Source organism: Sus scrofa, chromosome 5 (assembly GCF_054392235.1).
Source record: "Sus scrofa isolate SSC_HxYL_T2T_F1_AM1 chromosome 5, Sscrofa_HxYL_maternal_Yorkshire_Landrace_v2.0, whole genome shotgun sequence".
Lineage (NCBI taxonomy): Eukaryota > Metazoa > Chordata > Mammalia > Artiodactyla > Suidae > Sus > Sus scrofa.
The window spans coordinates 36,416,031-36,438,561 of NC_139387.1; positions in this window are offsets into that span (position 1 = coordinate 36,416,031).

The window sequence follows — 22,531 nt, forward strand, 5'->3', positions numbered from 1 at the left end:
GTTCCATGGTCAAGTAGCCTAATCTACTTCTTAACTGAGGGAAGATGGGAACATCAGAGTTTTAACTGGCAAGAGTTCAAAATGAAGGTCACCAAAACTAACAGCTCCATCAACATTATTTAGAATATGGAATGAGCAGAGAGATCAGTATAGCATCTGTAGAATACCAGAACGAAGAAGCTCAGCAGAGGTTTAGACTTCCGCATCTTCAAAACAGAATCTGAAGCAGATTGTCCTGGTGTAGGACAAGATTTCCTAACAGAAACATCAAAAGCAAGCACAGATTTCATGCAGTGGGAAGGGGTGACATGTTAGAGTGGAAGAAAGGAGCATTCACTGGGGCACAGTGAACAAGGGAGAAGACAGCAATAGAGGAGATCGTTGAGGCCGGGAGAGGGTCAGAGCCTGGGAGTCCCTGATAAACCACAGTAAAGAATTCTGACTGCATTTAAAGTGCAATGGAAGTCTACTAAGTGTTAGGCAGGGGGAGTGACATGATCTGATTTGTAAAAGTCCCTCTGGCTGCTATATACTGTAAGCCACAGGGGAAGTCCCCCCTTGGCTGCTGTATTAAAAAAAAATGGCTTGCGGTGGGTAAAGGAAGGCTGGGTGAGAAAAGGGTGGGTGCAGAGGCAGGGACATTGGCATAATAGTCCAGGGGAAAGACAATGGTGGCGTGGATTAGAGAATGGTCATGGAGATAAAGAGAGGTAGACAGTTTAAGAATGCATTTTGTCGGTAGAAAGAGTCAGACTTGCTCATGGACACAGTAACAGTAATTAGTAAAAAGGAGGAATTAAGAATGATACAGTGTTGACCTGTTTGAACACAAGCTGGTTGTGGTATCCTAGGAGAGGCCCAGTTTGTTTTCATTGTACACTACTCTACGAATGGAGCTCTTGAAACATAATAAAAATCTTCATTTTTACAAATGTAAAAAAAAAAAAAAGAAAAAGAAAAAAAACAATGATACAGTGCTCCCATCGTGGCTCAGTGGTAACAAACCCAACTAGTATCCGTGAGGATGCAGGTTCGATCTCTGGCCTCACTCAGTGGGTTAAGGATCCGGCATTGCTGTGAGCTGTGGTGTACGTCGCAGCTCATATCCGCTGCTCCAATTCGACCCCTGGCCTGGGAACTTCCATGTCGCTGGTGCAGACCTAGGAAAAAAAAAAAGAATGATACTTAGATTTCCATCTAGGTGAACTTGACAGAAAGTGGGGCCATTTGCTACAATGGGGGTGCAAAGAGTAATAGAATCCAAGATTCTATTTCAAACATGTCAAGTCTAAAATATCTGTTAGACATCCAAGGGAAGACGTGAAGTAGGCTACTGTCTTACGAATCTGGGACTCTTAAGAAAGGTGAGGCTAGAGAAATAAACCTAGAGTTATCCACACAAAAGAAGTCATGTCAGAAATCTGAATTTTTTACCTTGAAATTAACAAAAGGTCCCAGCTGTTGGCAATGACAAGGTTAAGTTGTGCGCATAGGGGTATGTGACTGAGACATTGTGAAGGTCAAGAGCATCAGGAGAGAGAAAGTTACAGAATAAGGCAATGAGAAATAAAGAGGATCCCCACCTAGTTCTCCTCCAGGCTCAAAGATCGGGGGCTTTTGAAACAGTGTCAGGAAAGAGGTATCAGCAGAAAGCCAGGTTTCAGTTCGAAAGCAGGAGAACATTCACAGAAGAGGCTGAAGATACAGGGCATGTTTTTAATGACTCACCTCGGGTTTCAAGGAGCACAGAGAATGGCCTTCAGGAGGGGAAGGATGGGACACAGAGTAAGAAGCAAGAAGAGGATCCCAGAGACTTACAGAGATGAGAGACCGAGAGTTGAGATGTACTGAAAAACCATGAAAGATATCATGATTTGTCTTTATAACTTAGCCATAAAAAAAATGAAATTCTGCCATTTGCAACAACTTAAATGGACCCAGAGAGTATTATGCTGAGTGAAAGAAATCAGACATAGAACAACAAAAATGTTATCATTCATCTGCGGATCCTAAAAAAATAAAACAAACGTGTGAATATAATAAAACAGAAACAGCTGCACAGATGTAGAGAGCAAACCAAAGGTGACCAGTGGCAAGAGGGAAGGAGGAGGGGGAAGACAGAAGTAGAGGATTAAGAGACACAAACTACTGTGTAGAAAATAAAGAGGTGTGGAAAAAAATAAAAATCCTTTTTAAAAAATTGACAGAGGAGTTCCCATTGTGGCATAGCAGAAACAAATCCAGCTTGGAACAATGAGGTGGCAGGTTTGATCCCTGACCTTGCTCAGTGGGTTAAGGATCCAGCTGTGGTGTAGGTTGCAGACTCAGCTCGGATCTGGTGTTGCGGTGGCTGTGGCATAGGCCGGCGGCTACAGCTCCAACTAGACCCCTAGCCTGGGAACCTCCATATGCCACGGGGGTGGCTCAGAAAAGACAAAAAGACCAAAAAAAAAAAAAAAAAAAAGAACACTGTAAACCAACTATAATGGAAAAAAATAAATAAAAATCATTAAAAAATAAAATAAAGAGGTGACAAGGATATAACATACAGACCAGGGAAATATAGCCATTATTTAGTAATATCTTTAAATGGAATATAAACTATAAAAAATATCAAATCAGCCAGTTGTACAACTGAAACGAACATTGTAAACCAACTATTCTTCAGTTTTAGAAAAGGGAAAGCCTTGCCCAAATGTCTTATCTAGCCTCCTAGCAGTTTCTATTGATTAAAAAGTCCAAGAAGCCAAGTCGGCAACGTTTCAAAGATAACATTGGTGCTGTACAACTGTTTTACAAGGAAGAACCGGTTCGAGAAGAAATGTTGTGGTCCTTTATCTCCTGGAAGAAAGCAGGAATAACTGTTTTTACCATACGACTTTATGGCATCTCTGTCATTCTTGCAGGCCTTTGTTATCTTTTACCAAAAAATGATAATCATGCTGCTACTATCAACTCTTAGAGTAACAGGGGAGGAAAAGATTCCTTAGGGGAAAAGGAGTTGGCTGAGACAGGCTGGATGACAATGATTTGTGACTGTATTATTTAGGTATTTGTCTTTTGTCTTTTTATCACCACACCCGCGGCATATGGAGATTCCCAGGCTAGGGGTCTAATCAGAGCTGTAGCCTCCGGCCTACACCAGAGCCACAGCAATGCCAGATCCGAGCCGCATCTGCAACCTGCACCACAGCTCACAGCAACGCTGGATCCTTGACCTACGGAGCAAGGCCAGGGATATGAACCTGCAACCTCACGGTTCTTAGTAGGATTCGCTTCTGCTGCACCAAGATGGGAACTCTGATTTGTGAATGAAAGAAGCTGATAATAAAATGCAGTTCTCCTAGGACGTTATTCCATAGCACTTGAACTATCAATGAACTTTGTAGGAGCCTTTCAATTTAGGTTTTGCTTTTAAAAGTAGAATGCCTCCCCATTAAGTGTTCCTTCAGGGCAGAAATCACCTGTTAGAAGACTCAGTCTCATCAGTGCCTGTAAGAGGGCTTGGTTATGTAGGTGCTCGATAAACTTCGTTGAATGACTGAAAAGCTAATTCATTGTCTTAGAGGCCTAAATTTAGTTGTGGGGATGGTGGCAAGGATTGGGTTTGATGGAATTGAATCTGTGGAAGTTCCCAAAGGATTACATCTTTGTGGTGGGATTGCCCTGGGTTATGTCCCTCGTAAAAAAATTTTTTTTTCTAAAATGACATTTTCTACAGTGTTCACTCTACCCCCTCTTGAATCCACAATAGGATGTTTGTTGAATTTCTTCCCTACATATTATGTGGTATAAGAAACAGATGAGAAATTGTTTCTGTCCCCACAAAACTGATAATCCATTTTAGAGAGAAAATAGAGGCTAGCACAAGATAGCATAAAACGAAATGCATTTCAAACCAGGCATTTTGTTCAAAAGGCCTGCCATAAACACCTCACAGCTTAGCATGGGAGCCGACTCATCAGTCACTGATGCCCTGCAATTGATGGGAGGTGCAAAAATATTCCCACTTCCTACTAAAGGGCATGAAGCTCCCCCCGCCCCCCGCTTAGTATTTGACTATTTTAGAATATCTTTGACACTCAGGAGTATTCTTTGAAAACATTGGCATCCCTAGGATAAGTCTTTCAAAGGCCTTCATTTAATCCGGCTCCTTAGGAAAAAAGTGCCTCTCAGATTTCTTCCAGCTGGGTGAGCCAGGTGGGGTGTCACAAGGAAAAGCTGTTGCTGGGAGAAGGGAGGAGGGTGTGTGCTGGGCCCAAGGCCTTGGGGACAGAGGAGGGCAGGCCTAAGGGAACTGGCACACTCGGAATCCTGGAGAGACAAAGGGCTTTGAGGTCCAGAACAGGTTGGGGGGTAGAAAAAGAGACTCAAAAAGAGGAAGTGAATACACACAGAGTACATGCTTCCTACTTTTCCCAAAGCTCTGGTTCTCACCCAGGTTCAGCTTCCTTCTGAAGCTCTCTGTGCAAACCTACGAGGCCAGCTCGAGACGCCTGTGATCACTTCTCCTATTCAGTGTCGTGCCAATGTCTGTTTCATTAATGCACCTGTTGTTCCTGGGCCCTTTCCAGACTCTTGGATGGCAACACCACAGGAACGAATATCACTTCCACAAGGCTCTTAGACCAGCAAAACTTTTTATTAAAAGAGCTCGCTTGTACACAAGGGAGAAGTGGTGGTGGGGGGGGGGGAGTGCCAGCTCCTTGTGTAGAAGGGGCAAGTTGCTTTTGGAACAAAGTTGAGGGTGTCTCATAATCACTGATAATTTCCAGAAATCATCAAACTTCTTTATCAGCAGCAGGCTCCATGGTGGCTGTCTGGAACAGGAAGTGCTTCTGTAAGGGGAAAGGAATGCATGAGAATTTTGTGCCAGAAAGAACCAGAACAGATAAGGCTGAATTTCTCCACTTGTGGCGACTAGGTATACTCATTAGTGTAACAGATAAAGTTAATATTTTATTCCTGCAAACCTGCTTTTCCTTCTCTGGGACTCAGCCCCCCAGGGCCATTGTTCTTTTTCTTTTTTCTTTTTAGGGCCACGCGCACAACATGTGGAAGTTCCCCAGGCGAGGGGTTGAATTGGAGCTGCAGATGCCAGCCTGCGCCATAACCACAGCAACTCCAGATCCCAGCCACATCAGCAACCTACGCCTCAGCTTGTGGCAATGCTGGATCCTTAACCCACTGATTGAGGCCAGGGATTGAACATGTATACTCATGGATACTAGCCAGGTTCTTGACCCACTGAGCCACAACGGGAACTCCAGGGCCATTGTTCCTTAGCTTACAAGGCCTGTTTGTCTAAGGTGGTTCCCTGGTCTTTTCCAAAATGGTTGTGGTCTTCTCTTCCTGTCTCACTGTGACGCATATGCTCAGTGCTTTTTCTGTTTTTCTTCTGATTTTAGTTAGAACCAGGAGCCCATGATGGCTGTGGGACTCTTCTCCGTTGCTCTTTAAATTGTCCTTCGTTCATCTTATTAACTCTTCTCCATAGCAGCTCCCATCGTGGTGCAGCGGAAAGAAATCCATCTAGGAACCATCAGGTTGCAGGTTCAATCCCTGGCCTTGCTCAGTGGGTTAAAGATCCCGCATTGCCATGAGCTGTGGTGTAGGTCGCAGACACAGCTCGGATCTGGCATTGCTGTGGCTTGTGGGGTAGGCAGGCAGCTATAGCTCCAATTAGACCCCTAGCCTGGGAACCTCCATACACCGAGGGTGCAGCCCTAAAAATCAAAACAGCAACAACAAAAAACTTCTCCAGAGTTCCCGTCATGGCGCAGTAGTTAACAAATCCGACTAGGAACCATGAGGTTTCAGGTTCGCTCCCTGGCCTTGCTCAGTGGGTTAAAGATCCAGCATTGCCGTGAACTGTGGTGCAGGCTGCAGACGCAGCTCAGATCCTGCGTTGCTGTGGCTCTGGTGTAGGCTGGCGGCTACAGCTCTGATTAGACCCCTAGCCTGGGAACCTCCATATGCCGCGGAAGCGGCTCAAGAAAAGGCAAAAAGACAAAAAAAAAAAAAAAACTTCTCCATGAATTGCATTGATTCCTTTCCTGCTGCTGTGGCTGCTGCAACATTTGGCCAAGCTGCTTCCTCTCATCACTTCAGAGGTGGTGCCAGGGAGCCACAGGACCCAGGACTGAGGGGGAGGGCTGTGTGGAGGGCACATCCCAGCACAGTAAAAGGCTACTGGCCCTAGCCCTGCAGAGCCCCTCTGCTCACAACTCCTACCTGGGCTAAAGGCTTCTCTGCTATGTAGCATTTCCTCTTCCTCGAGTGTACTTCCAGGATTTGCTGCCCAAACACAATCCCTCAGCAGGTGCCAGAATCCTCCAGTTCCTGAGAGTTTCTTTTTCTTTCCTAAAAAAAGTTCTGCTGGAGAGCATGAATTCTGGAGCCAGGCTCCCTGGATTTGAGCCACTTCCGTCTAGTAAGTGGATCACTCTGCCACTTACTAGCTGAGTGATCTTGGGCCTCAGTTTCCTCATCTGTAAAAGAGGAATAGTAATAACACTCCCTCTTTGAGCTACTTATGAGGAGTTCAGCACCATTTCTGGCACATATTTAGGTACAAAATCAATGTTTGCTACTAAGTCCAATTAATTATCCAATCAACAAGTGTTAATTAAGAAGCTACTTTATGCCCAAAATGGGACAGAAATAACACCCTCCTCTAAAATGAAAAACGGTAATGATGAAAGAATGACTTTCCCTTATAGGTGCTTATTTTGTGCCAGCCACTGTGCTAAGGATTTTTAGGGACTTGCATTATCTTCTTCACTCTTCCAAACCGGGAAGGAGCTGGGGGCATAAATGCATTCCTAGCAACCCCATTTTTTTTTTTTTTTTTTTTGGCCGTGCCAGTGGCATGCAATAGTTCCCAGGCCAGGGACTGAACATGTACCACAGCAGTAACTAGAGCCACGGCAGTGACAACACCTGATCCTTAACCCACTGAGCCACCAGGGAACTCTGTTAGCATCCCCATTTTACAGACGCTTTACATAAAGTCCCACCTGCTCCTCCTTCACTACAGCCTCCCCCAGAGCTGGGAGCCATCTATTCCAACCAACCATACCATCCTACCCTCCCCTCTCTCCTGTCCGGTGCTGTACCTAGAGCATCCTAGTCTCTCTTTTACTTATTCTCGAATTTTCTACCAGCCTGCTTTCCTGTCTCCCCCACCTCTCCCATCTAATAAATCTAGACATGGCCTCTCATTTCACTTCTGAAAAGCCATTTCCTGTCATCTTTTCAAAGACTACCTCTTTCCCACTGACTGTCACTAGCGAGGAGCAGAAAGCAAACATGTAACCCTCCTCGTCAGCAGAATCTGGAGATGGCGTCTCCTCCAGCCACACCTGAAGTCCCTGCCTTACTGGGAGCAAGTCCCTTCATGTTTTGCCATTTGGGGTGTTAACTGTTTTGGCGAATCGGTTTTTAACACCAACATTCTGGTCTAGTCTGTGAGAGAGGAAAAAGATGAAAATAAATATGTTTTCACATTGTAAGGTAGAAAACCCAGTCTGCGGTTTCCCTGGCAGTGTTATGCCATTGAGAACATCAAGCCATTCAGCCCTACGGGCTGCAATTTTCCTTATTTGCTAACCTGGTGTTCAACATTTAAAAAAAAAAAAAGCAAAAAACCAGTTTCCTTAGTCGCATTTGATTTTGATTTTACTGAAACTCATGTGGTTAAAAACATTCTTAGACTAATAGCTATGTGACCTTTAAGATATTTGGCAGGGAAAAAAAAAAAACTCATGAAAATAATAGAGCCTTGTTTCCCTACCCAGTCTCTCCTCACTTCAGAAAAGGACACCTTGGAAACAATCCTTTCCCTCAGTGTGCCCTGGAATCTTCTCTTAGTCCCTCTTGTCTCCCCTTTGCACTTCAAAAGGGACTCTGAGTCACTGTTCCATCAAGGAAAAGGTGGTCGCTGGTCAATAAATAATTCTCTAGGTTTCAGAGCTGAACTGGTTGTCTTTGGGTCGCCCCATCTGAGCTGTTGGGCAATGGGGGTGAAACAGCAGCCCTGCAGCAGCAAAACGTATCTTTTTTTTCTTTTCTTTTCTTTTTTGGCCCTCCCATGACATACGGAGTTCCTGGCTAGGGATCAGATCCAAGTCACAGTTTCAACCTAAGCGACCGCTGCGCCAATGCCAGATCCTTGACACACCATGCCAGGCCAAGGATCAAACTTGCCTCCCAGTGCTCCCAGGATGCCACAGATCCCATTGTGCCACAGTGGGAACTCCAAGACTTATCTTTAAAAGCTGCAAAATTATACTTAAACAGAAATCAAGCCAGAATTCACTGAGACAGTTCATTTCTCTCTGATACGCACATAGGTTGAAAATCTTGTAACTTGAAGTCCTTGGAAATGTGCCAAGTCCCAGGGCCCAACCATTTTGGGAGGTTGTGGTTGTTCGGTGATTCGTGGTGCTTTCTTCGTTTTTGCTGCCTCCTCTGAGTTGGTATTTTCAGCTTTTCTGATTCATCTGTAGAAGGCTTGAGTCAGGAATTAAAGCAGAAAAAGAACTCAAGGAAACAAAATCATTGCTCTTAACTACATCATAACAAATTTTCTTTACTGATGTTATTCTATAAATTGATCAGTGTCTCAGTGTCCTGTTCTCATATAGACAGGGGCAGCCTTGCAGACTGATAGGACTTTGGGATCTGGCCTATTCAGTTCTGTCCAATTCAACCCCAGTGCATTAGCCTAAAGAAACTGATGATGGGGATTTCCTGACTCCTGAGCCAAAGTTTCCAGTGTGTCATTTTCCAATGATGAAGCATTTTCTACTCTAGTCATGGTTCTTCAACTTAATGATAAAAACAAAAATAGCTGAGAATCAATTACCCCAGACTTCTGGTGTCCCCCAGCTCACACAATATCAGTTACTCAGATTCATGATTCTTATTCCCCTGATGTTTTCAGTGCCTTGTACTGCAATGTATATTACTCAGTGCATAATGCTGTCAAATAAATGAAAAAAAAAATGAAATGGAAAATGCATGTAATGGTCTGGCAAAACCGTTGGAGGATTAATCACACATCATTGATTAGAAACAAGAGAAAGGCGAGGATGCAAAGTATGGTTTCATACATGCACAGATCTGAAAGGCTCTTTAAATTTCAGTTAGTTCAATGGTTCTAAGGCTAAATGAGTGGTACCCACCTCCCTCCCCCAAAGTAATTTTAGAAATGTAAAGGGGAACACTGCTTGTCACAGTAATTCCAGGGGTTCTATTAGAAAATCATGGGTGGAGAGGCTAAGAATGCTAGAAGTCTTACAATACATGAGACAATTCTGTGCAATGAATTGCCCTATGTCCCATGCAACTTACATTCATTCTCTCCCTTAATTTATACAGTGACCCTATGGGGACTCTTTTATTTCCATCCAATAAACTATTCTGGAGGCTAATCCCTCCTAAATGCTCAAAAGTCTCTATCCCTAGACTTGATTGTTCTGCTTCAACTTATCCAGACAGTATTCCTCTTTCAATTCCTTTGGCTTGTTCCTATCCCCATGGGTCATGTGACGATCCTTTCTAGAGACCTTCACTGAAACATCAAAGAAGATTCACAACCTAATGTAGTAGGAAATCATTTTGGACACCAGAAATCTCCTAGAAGGGCTCAAAGATTGATCACTCATATTTTTCTTTTTTAAAGAGATTCTAAAAATTGAGATGTATTTGACATATTATTTTCAAGTGGAAAGAAATATTCTTGGTAAAGTCTGAGAAAATTCCTTGAAAGTTCATACAAAGCTCACAGTTGTGTTAAGGTAATTTAGAGCCAACCTTACCTGGGATCCACCTCCAGGAACTTTCTTTCAAACTTCTTTTTAAATCACAAGGTAAAACCTTGTGAGACACAAAAGATTCATTTCTTTTTCTTCTACCAACTTAAAACATTTCAGTTTTGTTTACTGCATGTATATGTGAACAAATAGTCAATGCCTTGGTAGGTTTTCTTTTCTTTGAGAATGATGGGGTTGAATCACTGAGTAAGCAATAAGCCTGAAGATAAATTGTTTTCATGAGAGCATATGTATTAGGACAAATAGTGAGTTCTATTTGGTTTAACCAGGAAATAACTGTGCTCTTTTAATAGCTTACAGTGGAAAAGTTTTCCCATTCCCCAGGTGTTTGGAAGTTGCATGGTGTCAGGGTGCTTAATGAAACCCTATGGTCAAGTATAAGTGTTGTAAAACTACATAAATTTGAAAAAGAGCAATAAAAATGGAATTCACTCACCCACATACATCTTAATGACCAAACACTGTCATTAAACTGAACTGGGCAATTGCTATGTTGGTGATTAGTAGAAAACTCCCATTGAATTGATTGGTCCTCTTCTCATCCCCTCATGAGATGTGAGCTGGATTAGGGCCCCCCCCCGCCTTTTTTAACTTATAGACCAAAGAGTTTGCTTTTCCCTTGAATCAGCTTACTTCACTTTCCCACGTTTGAAGTCTGTTTCTGCTGAGACCTCTTTGTTTATTTTATGTATCTGCTTTTCAAAGGTAAAGACAATTCTTAAGTCAACAGTCTAAAGTAGGACCACCCACACAACCATGTATCACTACCTACACTACTATATTTGTTTAGCATTATTTTTTAAAGTTTCCATAATATGCAAAATTGGCTCATTTTTCCTAACCCGAAGGCCTACATTATAGAGAGTTTTTATGCTAGGTCTCTCTTAGCTCATCAACGGATGCCTTACTTTTCTGAAAGGTTTCCAGTCCTATAGGCAAAGAATATCTGAGCAGCAAAGAGGATTAGTATATCTGGAAAGACTCTAAAGTAATATGCTTGGATGCTGAGGCTGACCAGGCCCAGTGGATATGTTAATAACCAGTCCTTTCTAGAGAGCAGCAAGCTCACCTTCTTAAAGCTAATGCTGAGCAAATAATAACGGTGAGTTTAAGCTTGTGCTGGCAGGTGTCCCCAAGCACTGTGGATGACAAGAGAAGATTTACAAATAATCAGCGCTGTTGAATTGTACTAAAAACACACTCCAGCCCACAAAATTTCTTCTAGCCCTAAGAATGGTCAGATTTCTATCCATAATTTTGCTGTTGTTGCTATCCTGTTCTCCTATACATACTAACAAATGCTTCAGTGTGTATAGCAATATGTGTAAGTTGCATAAACATACAAAAATTTTATTTTTCACTAATCATTAATATCATTTTTCTCAAGGTTAAAGAACTACTACTTCATTCCTGTTCTTGTGTGCTTGCATTCATTGTACTCTTCTTCAACGGCTGTTGTGGCAATGAACGAGAAGAATATCACCCATGTTTATTAAAATATAAACAGAAAAATAAAATGCAAAGTCATAACTAGTGCTTGATGGAATCTCAGTGGATTTTTCTAGCCTGAAATAGAGTTGGTCTCTCAGGATTTCTTGTGAAAAATCAAGGACAAAGTCCTTTGGGAAAACATTATTTGTGTGAGTGCAGGTGATGTATAGTTGCTTTGCTCAAGCAGAAGCCGGCTGACGAGATAGGGAGTCTATTCAGGGCCAGGTTATTCAGATTCTCTGTTACCCCAGAGCTCACCAACTTCTCCCCATCACCTTATTTCTAGCTTTCCCTGTGCCTTTTAGCCAAAGCCAAGCTCTTGATGGGTCTCGGTGTTCGAATAAGCTTCACTCCTCTAACTCATCATGCTTCCTCTCTCAATTTGTTTGTCTATATCATAAATCTCTTTTCTTTTTGAACATCCTAGGCTTTTGAAACTCAAGGGGAGACTGGTTTTTCTCTATTTTCCATTGACTTTTCTATTGCAACAAGCATAGAAAAGCCTATTTCATTGGGACAGAAGGCCAAAGTCAAAAAATACAAAGAAAACAAATGAGTTAAAGATTCAAAACAGCTCCACTACACAGTCTTAAAGTGAACCACAAATAGTAGTAGTCGTATCATCATATATCTTCAACAGCTTAGCAGGGATCTGATGCAATAGGAAGTTCTGACACACTTGAAAGTTCTCAAGCCCCAAGACTTCCTGCCCTTGCATCTTCCCAAGTTGTCCCTGTGCAGTTGACCAGATATCCTGATCTGTACCCCAACCCTCCTCATCCTTGTGCCAACTCCCTGCTGTGGATGAAATGTTGCTATGGAGACCAGCTCCCCATTGGGGATCCAGGCTTTTGTGGGCAGATCTCTGAAAATTACACTTGCCACACCTGCCTGCAGGATTTGGATTACACTCTAGATGTTGCCTACCTTCTTCCTTCAAAACTGTCATGTCACAGCCTCTCATTGCCTTCCAGAATGCTCTGCACCTTCCTGACCCAAGTCCCCTAAATTAGGTCCATTTTGTAAGCCTTATACACTCCAGTACCAAATTTCACTTTTCTCTGATGACTCAAATACATGAAAACTCACATAAATTACACATTAGCCTAAGTAATGATACATGATACCAATGGATCCACAATCCAAACAAAACAAAATCAGTGGCTTCTGACTGACTAACTTCTTTGCTTCTTGCTTTCTCTAGTCTTCTAGAAGGGGAAAATTCTTCAGATCAAGAAACACTAAAGAGAACTTGTCATGGTGGGAAAGCTCATAACAATGATTCATTGATTTATTCAACAAAGTAGCATTATTAATAATGGTATCGACAAAGCATTTTCTCTTTTGTCTTGCATTTTAAAAAAAATTAATCCTCACAATGACCTTACAGTCCCCATTTTACAAATGAAAGAAAAGAGTCTTAACGACAGTCAATAACATTCCTAAAGTTTTGCAGCTAATGAAATCTATGTCTAAATGAATCCTGAGCAAGGGCTGGCTCTTAACTGCAGCACATGTTCACTAGTCACTCACTAGTATTATTTGTACCAGCCTATTACACATCCCTGGGGGTGGCTGTACCCAGGATGGCATTGGTTCTCTGATGTGGCTTTATATCTATAGCTCAGATCCTCATGGCACTTTCATCTTTGATCCTCTATCACCATCTGCCCAAAAGACGCCATATCATGGGGTTGCCAGGTATTCTAGGTAAAGAAAGGAGGCTAAGAAACATTTACCTTTGTGTTTACTCCTATGAGCATGATAGAGTCCAGGACATGATACATCCAAAATACGCCACCTTGATACACCGACTATTTCAAGCTGAAGGTATTGGAGGAAAGTCATGCTTAATTAGCAGGACTGAGACCTGAGACTACTTGGGTCAAGGGGGCTTAACTATTTGTTCCTGGAAATTCCTTCCCCTGAAAATAAGACTATAAACCAGTAAATAACTTCACTGTTTGCTTTTTGCTTCAGGAAATTGTTGAAAGTCAATTTATCTAAAAAACAATTTCTTTCATTGTTCAAGCCACCTCCTTTTTTAAGACAATATGTTGTTCTCCTGAGGAAACAGATTGTCAAATAACTGTATATATCAAGATTTTCTTTTCTTTCTTTTTTTTTTTTTAGATTCCCTTTTTATTTATTTATTTTTTTGTCTTTTGTTGTTGTTGTTGTTGTTGCTATTTCTTGGGCCGCTCCCGCGGCATATGGAGGTTCCCAGGCCAGGGGTTGAATCGGAGCTGTAGCCACCGGCCTACGCCAGAGCCACAGCAACGCGGGATCCGAGCCGCATCTGCAACCTACACCACAGCTCACGGCAATGCCGGATCGTTAACCCACTGAGCAAGGGTAGGGACCGAACCCGCAACCTCATGGTTCCTAGTCGGATTCGTTAACCACTGCGCCACGACGGGAACTCCTATATCAAGATTTTCTTGAAGAATTTTGCCTTGTTATTTCCACTAGACCAAAGCTATTGGTTTATAACAATTATCACAAAATCTCCTGAACTCCATCTCCCTTCATTGAAAGACTCTCCTCAAACCCCCTGAACCCACACCTCTCAAGCCCAGTTAATGTCCACCATTGATCTCCCCTTTTTGAGACATTAAGACTGTCAAGTTTTCTCTCTCTTACTGTGGTAGGTTTAATAACCTTGGCTTTGGTCAATCAGTAGGTGATTTTTTTAATAGGGAAGTCAAGCATCAACAGTAATAATACAGGGTGCAGTATAGATCCTGGCCTCTATACCATGTACTTAATAAATGAAGCAGCACAAATTCTACTTGCATAGCTTTTACAAGAATATGGTGATAGCAACAAAATGTTAACAAATAACAGGCTACAAAATATCCTGAACTCAGCTTGAATTTTTCTATCCCAAATAGTGTATCAATGTATTTTTTTTTTAAGCCAGCAAGTTGAAGGTAATTTGTTACAGGCACAATAAGAAACTAACACATTGTTACTGACAGGAAGTCTGTTGTAATTCTTACCTTTGTTCTTCCATAGGTAAAGTGGTTTTTGTTTTTGTTTTTTTTTGTTTTTTGTTTTCCACCTCTTTCAAGATCTGTTTTTCTGAGGTTTGAATATGATATTCCTAGGTATAGTTTTATGGGAATTTGTTCCCCTTGGTATTATTGAGAATCTGTAGTTTGGTTAGATCTTTTGAAATTGTCCCCCAGTTATGGATGTTCCATTCTGTAGTTGCTTTCTTTTCACTGTTTGTCTCTTTGCATTTTGGTTTAGAAAGTTTCTGCTTATTCATCTTCAAGGTCCCTAATTCTTTCTTTATCTGTGTCCAGTCTATTAATTAGTCTGTCAAAGTCATTCTTCATTTTTTTTTTTTTTGGCCCCACCCATGGCATGTGGAAGTTCCCAGACCAGGGATCAAACCCATGCCTCAATTGGGAACTTATAGCATTCTTCATTCTAGTTCCTTTTTTTTTTTTTTTTAAATAGCATTTCCTTTTGCTTCTTTCTTAGAATTTCCACCTTTCTGCTGACATTGCCCACTTGTTATTGCATGTCGTCTACTTTTTCCACGAGAGCCCTTAAGGTTTTAATTGTATATCTTTTAAATATCTGGCCTGATAATTTCAGCCTCTATTATATCTGAGTCTGATGCTTGTTGTCTCTTCAGTCTGTGTTTTTTCTTACCTCTTGGTGTGCCAGAAGCTTCAAAGTCCTGTAGAGCCCTTGATTTTTTTCTCCTGTCTTTATTTTTTGCTTTATAGTCGGTTTACAGCCCTATCTTTATTTTTATTCCTCTGCGTGCCACCACTCAGAGTGAGTCTGTGCCATGCAGCTCTTTCAGCTATAACCCGCCATTATTATACTGGAGTCCTCATAGAATGCAGTAAGTTTTGGGGAAATGAAAGAGTGTTCTGTAATCTTCCCATTGCATTTCAGTGTCTTAGTAGGCTTGTGTCTCAGGACTACAAACTTCAACAACTCTTTCTTCTTGTGTAGCTTTAGGTGAGAAAAGACCAGAGGGGGCTGGAGTTGGCAAAGCACCCTGCATGGTTCTCTTATAAGATTCTGGAGAGAAGGCTGTTGTTTCTGGAGATACTTCACAAGAATTACTTTTCCCCTCCCTCTGCCAGAGCCATAGGTAAATCTTTCTCAGATCTTTACTACAAGAATCTCAGTTCTCTGATGAAGCCAAGAAAAGTCATTGATTTTAATTTGCCCAGCTTTTCCTGGTTTTAAGGACTAATGTATCAACTTCTGAGCTCTTTATATGTCAGGGTTGAAATTGAAAGTCTACTATGTTTTTTTGTTTTTTTTATTTTTTTTTATTTTTTATTTTTTTTTTTTTTATGACCGAGCATCTTGGTGCCTGAGGCCTCAGCTAGAAAACTCAAATGCCTGGAGCTAGAATCATCTGAAGGCTTGTTCATGCCTGTAATTGGTGGTTGATGTTGGTGTTGGCTGGAAGCTTGCTGGGTCTGGTGGCCAGAAAGTCCCTCCTGGCTTCCCAGTGCAGCCTGAACTTCTCCACATGACAGTGGGTTCCCAGGCCAAATGTCTCAAGAGAAGGAAAAAGCCAGGCATAAGCTCTTCCTAAATTTAGAAATCACATAGCATCACTTTCATCACACTCTACTGGTAGGGTATTTTCACTCCAATTTTCAGTGATAGGAATGCCAGTTACTTTGTAAGAATAACATGAGGATGGGGTGAATATATAGATGTGGTCATCTTTTGAAAAGTCAGCCTGTCACAAGTGTAAATGGGGGACTCTAAGTTATCTGGTATGATTGGAATACAATAACTTAAGAATTTTAGAGCCTATCAGCCTTTGACTCTGGAATAATCTCACAATGGCTTTTTCATATTTTTGTTTTGAAACAATCGCCAACTTACAGAAGAGTAGGAAAAGCTTTATATTTCCTGAATCATCTCAGAGTAAGTTGCTGACTCAATGCCCCATCACCCCTAAATAGTGATCATTTCCTACACACAATGGCATTTACTACATAGCCATGATACAACCATAAAAATCAGAAAGTTTACACTGATGTAGTACTACTATCTAATTCACAGACCCCATGCAAGTGTTATCATCAGTTGTTCTGAAAATGCCTTTTGTAGCTAAAGGATCTACTTCAGAAACTTGCATTGTATTTAGCTTGCCATGTCTCCATAATCTATTTCAATATGACACAATTCCTCAGGCCTTGGTCCTAAGTCCTTAATTTACATGACATTGATACTCTGAAAACTGCAGACCAATTATTCTGTAGAATGTTTCTCAGTTGTGTTTGCATAATGTTTTCTCATGATGAAAATATGTTATGCATCTTTCACAGAAATATTACAGAAAGTGTGCTGTATTCCATTACATCCTTCCAGGTAGCGCACAATTTTCACTTACCCTGTTAGTAATAAGGTTCACTTTTATTCCTTGATTAAGATGATGTTGGCTAGGCTTTTTCACTATAAAGTTATTCTTTTCTGATTGTAATTAAATATCTTGTAGGGAGGTATCTTGCATCTATATAAATATCCCATTGATCATCAAAGTTTCAAAGTTATTAATTTATATTTGTATATTCTCCTGCATTTTCTATTGTATTAATAGGTTAAAATAAATTACCATCACTATTTTGGCATGAAAATTTTCCTATATTTAGCTGTTGGAATCCCTTCAAGCTGGTTTCTGCACATTTTGTCATGCCTCCATCATTCTCTGAGCATGATACTTTCTAGTGAATAAGTCACATCTTATTCTTTCTTACAACAGCCCTCGAATCAGTCAGTTCTACAAAAGTCCTTCATTCCTTTCAGTGGGGAACAAAATTTAGATATCAAATCTGGGAACCATGTATCCTCATTATAATTGGGTTGTGCCTGCTCCAGGCCATCTCAATGGACAGAATTGGAGAATATACATGAAAATAAAGATTTATTTCTATGTTTTTCTACATGTATCCGTACATATCAAAGACCATAGGTTCTTACCAATACATCCAATTTCTATTCAATATCATAGGGTTTATTCCAATTCTCTCCCTTTTGAAACTGTTACTTTCTTCTCCAACAGTGAGAAACTTGTCTACCATTATCTTTAATATATTTACTTAGTTAATCAATCCTTCATAAGTAACCTACCTCCCATGTACAGTACCTATGCCTTTCCCTGTGTGGATGCCATTCTTATTTCACTCTGACTCCCCATGCTGAGCCCCCAGACTATAAGGATATCCTCTGATCTTGCTTGAACTCTGATACCCCACTTCAGGCCATCTTTCCACATGAACACTCTCCTTACTCTGCTGAAGTTCTAACTCCCCATAGCAGTCTGACTCCTGTAGTAGCCCGAATAATGGTCCCCCCCCCAAAGATGCCCACATCCTAATTCCTGGAATTCATGAATGTTACTTTATATGCAAAAGGGACCTTGCAGATGTGATTAAGGTAACAATCTTGAGATAAAGACATTATTCTGAATTATCCTAGCAGTCCCAAAGTAATTACAAGGACTCCTATAAGCAGGAGACATGAGTGTCAGAGTCAGAGAGATCAGAAAAATGCTACACTGCTGGCTTTGAAGAAGGAAGAAGGCGCCAGTATCTAGGGAATGCAGGTGGCCTCCGGAAGCTGGAAAAGAAATGGAAAAATATTCTCCCCTAAAATCTCCAGAAGAAATGCAGCCTTGCTGGATGCCTAGTTTTTTGTTTGTTTGTTGTTTGGTTTTTGGAGGTTTTTTTAGAGCTGCATGTGTGGTATAAGAAGCAGTTCCCAGGCTAAGGGTCCAAACTGGAGCTGCAGCAGCCAGCCTATGCCACAGCCACAGCAACACCAGATCTGAGCTGCATTTGTGACCTATGCCGCACTTGTGGCAATGCCGGATCCTTAACCCACTGAGCAAGGCCTGTAATTGAACCACACTCTCAAGGATACTAGTTGGGTTCTTAACCCTCTGAGCCACAATGGAACTCCTAGATGCCTAGATTTTAGCCCACTGAGACTAATTTTGGACTTTCAACCTCCAAAACTATAAGATAATAAATGCGGGGGATATTTTTGGCTATGCATGCAAATGGATTTTCCCGGGCCAGGGCTTGAACCCATACCACAGCAGTAAGAGTGATCAAACCTTAACCACTAGTCACCAGGGAACTCCAGAAATGTGTGATTTAAGCAACTGAAGTTATGGTCATTTTTTACAACAATTATAGAAAATTAATGTACTCCTCCATGATTTCTTGAACATTCTCCTCATTTTGCTCAGGCTCTGACACTTTTCACACCAGATTTTCCCTCTGCGTGTACATCCTCTCACCTTGCTCAGAATCTGACTCCCAAGTGGGCAACTATGGATGCCTGCTTTACTCTAATGCACCTAATTCTTTTAGGATTATATTGCTCAGATTGGAAAGGAAAGGGAAGAGTGAGGAGAAGAGAAATAAGAGGAACATTCATTGACTCTTGCTGCTCAAGTTCTAATCGCCTAATAGCCAAAGTCACTCTGTCAGCAAGGGTGTACCAACTATTTCTGAAAATCACCAAGGGTGAGACTTTTTACAAGAGTGTTCTCTCACTCCAGGCCCCAGCTGCTGCCCCTCCAGCTCATGAATCTAGAAAGATGACTGCTCCTGCTGACTCCAAGAAAGGAATAATTCTTGTTCCCTCCACACAGGCTTTCCCTTCTCTAAGCCCCATAATGTGAGACTATGGTGTACATAAGGGAAGGAACATACAACATAGAGAATAATTAGGCCAATCTCAACTCAAGTTCTCTCAAAGGATCTTCCTGTCTTAGTCCCAGCTTCCCCGTCACCCAGTACAGTCTGTATCTCTCCATGTCTAGAAGCCTGTGCCAAACTAGTACCAACCTCAGAGAGGTCTACCTAGACTAAGTCTCCTGGGGCTTCATTTCCCATTTTAGGATTAATCCCCTCTCAAGATGATTAGCTGAGGGAATTTCCAAACTCTTTTGCAGAGGTATGATGTTTCCATGGTCCAGACAATATCACCTCACAGTACCCTCCCCCTGTAGATATCTTAGGGTTTGCACCAATTCTTAAATACTAACAAGGGTGCAGACCCCCAGCAGCAGCTCATATATTTGCAGTTGTGTCAAGATCAGCCCAATTCCTTTTCAAACCTGCCTCATTAAAGATTCAGAAGTTTTGGGATTGAATCTCACCCAGTGTTACTTAGCTAATAACCCAAGAATTTTTTGGGTTATAATAACCAAAAGATTATTTGGGGTATAATGACCAATAATGACCACCAATTATTGTCAAAGACTAAACTGACCATTTTACATGAACTATTTCACTTAACCCTATTGCTGTGGGAGCATTAAATAAAATCATTGAGAAGGAAGCTCCAAACACCCAGCCCTTTCTGTCCTTGATACTCGCTATCTTGCCCCCATTATATTCCAGTAGAATTAATTTCAGTGATCATGAGAAGTCCCAGACTCATAACACTTCCCTAAATACATTCCCTTTTATGACCTCTTCCCCTACCCCTACACACTGGGTCTGGAATTCACAGTCCTGCACTAACCAAATTCATCCTATCCTCAACTTACTCATATTCAAAAGATAAACTGATTTTCCTCTAAAGACACAGCTTCTCTTACTTCACCCTCAAATGGTTGCTTCTTTCTTGTTCATCTATTGGGCCCAGAGGTGGGGAAGATATTCTTTCATGTAATCACTTCTTTACCCTCCTTCAGCAACCCTGGTATATTCTTTCCCCTTCTTAACTAGCTGAGAGTTCATTACCAATTCACTAGCAATTATGAGAACAGCCTTGTATGTCCCCATGAATTCCCTGTCTTCATTACCCCTGTCCTACTGGCTTGGCCAAATCAAAGCCTGCTAAATGTAATTGTCTGCCTACTCTCTCACTTCACCCACAGCTCTGTATGGATGGAGACAAACACTCAACTCCAGCAACTGGTGTCTCTAAATGTCATGACCTTAGACCTTAAGTGGGTCCTTAAATCTGCCTGACAATCTACAATGTCCTCTCCTGATCCATTCATTCTTCTGCTTCTCCCAAGCCTCCAACACCTCTTCCCTGAACCTCACTCTCAACTCTCTACTTCACACACAAAAAATAAAACCACTGGTTAAAATTTCCAAAAGTTCCTACCACCACATTTACTCGACTACCAACATCAGAACCCACATAATCTACCTTCCTGCCTAATAAAAATAGTTTCTGTGAACCTACCTAAAGTCAATTCCTTCAGGGTCTTCAGTTCACCTCTCTTTCTTACTCATGGAAGTCCTCTGCCATTCTCTCGTGTCTCTTGTATCATCTCTTAGATTATTTCCATCAATACATAAACATATCATTTTTCTCCTGTGTTAAAAGCAATGACTAAAAACAAAACTTCTTTTTATGTCTTATCCCAACAATTACCCCTTTCTTTGTTCTCCTTTTTGAAAAACTAAAAAACAAAGACAAACTTCTGGAAAGAGTTATTCATGTTTATTATCTCCAATATCTCTCTTAATCCATTGTAGTCATGCTTTCACCTTCAGCATCAGAATTGCTCTTGTCCAGAGTCTCCAATGGTCTACATGTTCCTAAATCCAGTGTTCAGTTTTCAAGTCGTTCTTGGACTAGGCTTGACAGCATTTGACATAGTTATTCCTGAAATGCTTTCCTCACTTGGCTTTCAGGACTTCTCATTTTTTAAGTTGTCCTCTTATTTCACTGGCCATTTCTTTTCAGTCTTTTTTTGTTGGTCTCTCTTTAGCTTCTTAATGATAACATGCCCTAAGACTCAATCTTTTGCTTTCCTTCTCTTAACTATGTAAACTCATGACCTTTGTGAGTTCAACTAGTATTAGATTTTTACATACCTACTATCCCCTCAACTCCTAAATTTATGTTAACTTTCCAGAGTTCTCTCTCAACTCCAGACTGATCTATCCAATTGCCTACTCATCATCTCCACTTTGAAACCTAATGGACTCCTTCAACTTAACATGCGAAATTGAATTTCTGATTTTTCCACCCAAAACCTGCTCACTCCAGTTTCCCATCTCAGCTAATGACAACTTTCTAGTTGCTCAGCTTAAAAATTAGAGTTATTCTTGACTCATTTTGCTCCAACCACAGTGGTCTGCTGGTTCTTGCCAGTCAAGTCAAGTTTCCACCTTACAGCCTTTGCAAAAAATGTTTCTTTACCTAGAATCCTCTCTTATCTCTTACAAGTGCTTCCTCAAATGTTATGGAGCCAAGTATGATTACACCATTTAAACCTCTAGCCCATTTGCTTTGTCCTATCTGTAGCTTTCCTGGTTTCTCCATTTTGCTTTTTTTTTTTTTTCCATAGCACCTACGACCTTCTTATTTATTTATTTATTTATTTTTTGGTTGCTCCCACAGCATGCAGAAGTTCCCAGACCAGGGATTGAAACCTCTCCCCAGGAGTGAAAATGCCATATCCCTAATTGCTTAGACTTCCAGGGGACTCCTATTACCTTCTAACATACCATAATACTAACATATTATGCATTTTGTTTATTTTCTGTTTCCCCCTTGCTGCATTCTAAATTCCCCAAGAGCAGAGATCCTTGTTTGTTTCATTCGCAAATGTATCTCAAGGCCCTAGAGCAGCACCAGGCACATAGTAGGTGCTCTAGTAAATATTTCTTGTGTGAAAGAATGAAATCTCACCACAATAACATGAGGAAGGCACAATTATTCTTCTTCATCCGATGAGGAAACTGGAGCTTAAAGAATATAAATGTCACAGTACTTGTAATGGCACGACCAAGATTCCAATCCAGGCTTCTCTCCCAAGAGTCCCCACTCACGATTCCATAGATGATGGTCTTTGCCCAAAGTTTCCAGAGGAGATGGGGGGGAGGGTACCAAGATGAAGGATACAGTGGAGAGTTGAGAGAGGAAGAAATAAATCTTTGTGTGCCAAGTTAAACAATTTGGACTACTTTCCACAGTAGACACTCTGAAGTATACGATGAAATAATTAAATATGTATTTTGGAAAGATAACTCAGACATCTACCAAAGAGAGCAGTGGAAGCCAACAGATCACCAGTGGCAATACCACTTTTAACGGGGCTTCATCCAACTCCAATTAAAAATATCTCTCCTTCTACTAATTCCTTAGTCTGCTGTTCATTTAACCCAGTCTTCACTTAGAAAAAGTCTGACACAACATAAATAGTGCTGAAATTATACTTTATTTGT